The 5,000-nt window shown below is 40.9% G+C and overlaps 1 long non-coding RNA gene across 1 annotated transcript in view; it reads left to right on the forward strand.

The window, feature by feature from the left end:
• LOC112847058 (uncharacterized) overlaps nt 1-5,000 on the forward strand; it is a 6,443-nt gene that overhangs the window by 840 nt on the left and 603 nt on the right. The window lies entirely within an intron of this gene.

Genomic DNA, 5,000 nt, shown 5'->3' on the forward strand with positions numbered 1-5,000 from the left:
TACGTATGTTGTAAGGAAATATCACTGCAAGGAAATTGACAGCAAATAAAAAATATGCATATGAGAGAAGGTAGTGAATATGCAGTAGTTTATCTGATAACAAAGGGAAGGGGTCTATGCAAATGAAAATATATTTGTCTGATATCCAGTTCACTTCTCTTAGATGTCTCAGTGAAAGTCCCACTCTGTCCCCTTGTCTCAGACAATGTGTGCAGTATTCAACATGCCAAACTTTCATTTTTGGAAAGTGGGCAAGAAAGCAGAGAGACATACTTGGTAAGGAAGGAAGGCAGTTGGTAAGACTGGTGTGGCCAAAAAGCTCCTGGCTTTTCAATCTGATCTCAGGTCAGTGTTTGCTCAGTGTTCTCTCCATGAGCCTCGGGATTTTATAATAGAAATCAGCATGGAAGGTTTTGCCTTTGGGTGCCACGTCATGGTGCACAACCAAATGTATTTAGGGAGAGAAAAAAAAAGACAAGCATGGTTTTGGTCTCTCCCTTTGGCCTGATCATTGAGCTGTGATAACCTTTAGCACAAATATGGGGTTGCTCTCTGTCCAGGATTGAGGTCCATGATGAAAGTGCCAAGTTGTCAGAATGGGACGTCTGGTGAGTGATTTAAAAATAGTAGCTGCACTAGAAGCTGTCTGGATATGGCCAAGAAGATGCCTTTGCTCCACACCCCACACCCCCACTTTATTACTTAAAAATGTATTTGTTTAATGCAATTTATTTTTGGTTTTTTGGAGGGGGGTGATCACACCAATGAAGTAGAAGTCTCAAAAACTCACAAAAACTATGTATCAAATATGATGCACACGTTAAGAGCAGCTCTGCAAGAGATTAAAATTTGCAATTCAGTGAGGAGATTTGGCAGATCCTGTGCTTAACATGATAGATTCTTTGAAAATGTGTAATATGTTGAGCCTCAAAAAGGAAAAGACTGAAATAATTGGAAGAAAATGTGAAACCTTGGAATCAGTAGGCCTAATTATAGAATTGACTCAGTTTAGTTTCAGTGTGGTTATAAATATAATCCAATGTGATGAATGTCTCGATATCTTAATGAATTAAAAGTTATACATTATCTTAGAAACCACCGAGCTGCTGGAGTGCTGGAGCTGGTGGAGAGGGGAGAACAGGGAGGACAAGAAGGAAAGAAGAGGCAGAGGAGGTGACAGTGAGATGTCAGCACAACAGGAAAGCAAAATGATCTGACAGGAACTGGGAGGGTATAGTGAAAGAGAAGAGAGAAGAGCGTAGAGAGGAAGACTAGGCGAGATTTAATGGTGGACAGTGAGTGGGAAGAAGAGAGCAAGAAAAACAACAAGGCCGAGGGAGGGTGGACAGGGGAGGGAAGCTGGGATGACACAGTCATGGGAAACCACGTTCGGTCCCTGCCCCAGACTCTGCAGTTGTTGGCCTCGTCAGTGTTGTTGTTTTGTTTTCACATGGCCTTAAACCTCTCTGTGTGGACCACAAACAGATGTTAATGACGTTTCTCACTGCAGTTTGTGCTCGAAGTCATCAGTGCTGCAAATGGGCTGTGGTGAGACGTCCTGTGAGGATGGACGCCAGCACACAAGAAAGATGTTTAAAAAAAAAAAAAAAAATCTCCGAAACACTCATGAAACAAAAACATGCGAAAAACAAATGTTTAGAGATGTTGGCCAAAAACCCAATTCGCTTACTTTACAGTTATAACATTACAACAATGATGAGTGAAGGCCTGACAAATGTCAATATTAAAGGGTTTACAGCAGTTCCAGTCAACACACAGCAAACAGAAGCCAGGGGCGCAAAGTCTTTGTGGCTACAGCTGGGGTTGAATTCCATTCAGGCTTTCTATGGTAACAGGTTTCTTACAAAACATATAATTAGCAACAGTAGAACAATGCACCACATTATGATTAAAGATCAATGACAAATTACACAAAACTCCCACATCATAAGCTTGGTTTATCAGAAGTGCTCATTAGCATTGATTCTCTTTGATTTCCCGTCAGTGCAGCTGAACATTTATTTTAAAAGGTATTATCTTAATGTGAATCAATTTAAATGTTTGTTTTCAAGTGTGCCTGAAAGTAAAATACAAAAGGAGCCCACCGAGCCAGCCAAACCACAAGGCAAGCTTGGATTATCCTGTATATCAGTGGCACTTCAGGGAGAGAGCAGAAATACGTTTTTTTCCAAAAGTACTCTGTTATGCTTCTTCACTTTTACAGTTAAGTTCATATATATTTGGACACTGACACAAGTTTTGTTTTTTACCTGTTTATTGAAACATATTCCAATGATATTGGAATAGTTATATAATTTACAGGAACATCATGTGTAGACTCTCAGCGTAGAGAGTATCCACAAATTGGATGAAGGGTTTAGGAAATTCAGCTCCTTAAAATGTGCCAGCCTCTTTGTAAAGTGACCAAAAACAATGGACAGTTGACACAAATGCTATTTCATGGGCAGGTGTGGGCATTTCCTTTTGTTATGTCATTATCGGTTAAGCAGATAAAAGGCCTGGAGTTGATTTGAGGTGTGGTGCTTGCATTTGGAGGATTTTGCTGTGACATTATATGGAGCTCTTATGCAGGTGAAACAAGCCATCCTTAAGCTGTGAAAACAGAAAAAACCATCAGAGAAATTGCTACAATATTAGAAGTGACAAAATCTACAGTTTGGTACATCTTGAGAAAAAAAGAAAGCACTGGTAAACTCAGCAACGCAAAAAGACCTGAATGCCCACGAAAGATAACAGTGGTGGATGATCGCACAATCATTTACATGGTGATGAAAAACCCCTTCACAAAAGCCAAGTTAACAACACTCTCCAGGAGGTAGACATAATGATATCCAAGTCTACAATAAAGAGAAGACTCAAGAATAGAAAGGCTCAATTGTACTTTTCTAAACAACATCTAAAAAAAGTCAGCAAAGCTCTGGAAAACCCTTATTTGGTCAGGTGAAACCAAGATCAACCTCTACCAGAATGATGGTAAGAAAAAAATATGGAGAAGGTGTGGAACAGCTCATCACTGCGGAGGCAGTGTCATGGTTTGGGCCTGCATGGCTGCTAGTAGGACTGGGATACTAGTGTTTATTGATAATGTGACACAGGACAGAAGCAGCCGAAGTAATTCTGAAGTGTTCAGAATTAAATGCAGTCAAATTGATTGGGTGGCGTTTCATAATACAGATGGACAATGACCCAAAACATCTTTCTGTCTATCTCCCGCTCCTTTCTCCCAGCACTCGTGAACAAGACCCCGAGATACTTAAACTCCTGCACTTGGGGCAGGAACTCATCTTTGAACAGGAGTGCGCACTGCACCCTTTTCTGGCTGAGGACCACGGCCAGATTTGGAGCTGCTGATTCTCATTCCCACCGCTTCACGCGAGCTGGAGGTCATCACCCAATGAAGCCAACAGAACCACATCATCTGCGAAAAGCAGAGATGAGATTCTGAGACCACCCAATTGAAAGCCTTCTGCAACTTGGCTACACCTAGAAATTTTGTCCATAAAAATTACGAACAGAATCGGTGACAAAGGGCAGCCCTGGCGGAGCCCATCACCCACTAGTCCAACTTATTGCCAGCTATGCAGACCAAGCTCCTGCAATGGTTGTATAAGGATTGTATGGCTCGTAGCAATGGGCCAGACACCACATACTCCCTAAGCACTTCCCACAGGACACTCTGACGGACACGGTCGAATGCCTTCTCCAAGTCCACAAAGCACATGTAGACCAGTTGGGCAAACTCCCATGCACCCTCAAGAATTCTCGAGAGGATAAAGAGCTGGTCCAGTGTTCAATGACCAGGATGAAAACTGCATTGTTCCTCCTGTATCTGAGGTTTGACTAATGGATGAACTCTCCTTTCCAGCACCCTGGCATAGACTTTCACAGGGAGGCTGAGGAGTGGGATCCCACTATAGTTGGAACACACGCTCTGGTCCCCTTGCTTAAAAATGGGAACCACCACCGCAGTCTGCCAATCCAGAGGTACCATCCCTGATCTCCACACAACATTGTAGAAACGTGTCAACCAGCACAGCCTTACAACATCCAGAGCCTTCGAAATTCAGGGTGAACCTCATCCACCCCAGGGGCTCTGCACCAAGGAGTTCTTTAACTGCTTCAGTGACCTCACACCCGGAGATAGACAAGTTCAGTTATTTAATTTGTCCAATTAAATAACTGAAATGAGTTGTTTTATTTAAAATTTAAAAGTACAGAACCAAAATTAGAAAAAATGTTCTCTCTGCCAAAATATTCATGGACCTATTTGTATTTTCCAGATTTGTCCTTTGTAAATGATAATCCAGGAATGTCAAAGATTAGGCCCAATCCTGCCTGCTGGAGTGCTTTGCAAAGTGTGTACATTTCACTAATACCAATGCAAGCGTTCATATTGATAAAAATATTGTTAGCATCAATCTGCCCATATTTAGCCAGAAGTACTGGCATGACTAGGAAATAGCAAGTTAGAGGTATTTTTAGATCATGAATTTCATATGTAATGCATGCATAAATGCTATAGTCACTGCATATGGGCAGAGTGAGACATGGTGAGTAAAATGTACTCGTTCGTTGTGAGTGCACAGTACTTGAAAGAACTTGACATATAACATATATGTCAACTGGAGTAATTAATTTAGTATTGCTCACTCAGAAAAAACAAGTTATTCTAAGTACTCACTTTGAACAAGTTGCCCTAACTTAAACATCTTAAATAAACTGTAACTGTATCTTTTTAAGTACTGGCAACTTGTTAGATTTTACAGTGTCAAAGCACAAGTGATATGGAAAGCATTTCCCATGACACAGGTATTAATCTACCTTCATTATAACCAAAACAAAACCAGAAACTGTCCCTGTTAGGGACAGTCTCACATTCTCACTTTCTCACTACTGTGGCTACAAGAACTACGGTATAACCATTATTTTTACAATCATGTTTACAAGAAGTATGTGTGTTAAAAACAAATTATTCCAAT

The sequence above is a fragment of the Oreochromis niloticus genome, linkage group LG6 (assembly GCF_001858045.2).
Source record: "Oreochromis niloticus isolate F11D_XX linkage group LG6, O_niloticus_UMD_NMBU, whole genome shotgun sequence".
Lineage (NCBI taxonomy): Eukaryota > Metazoa > Chordata > Actinopteri > Cichliformes > Cichlidae > Oreochromis > Oreochromis niloticus.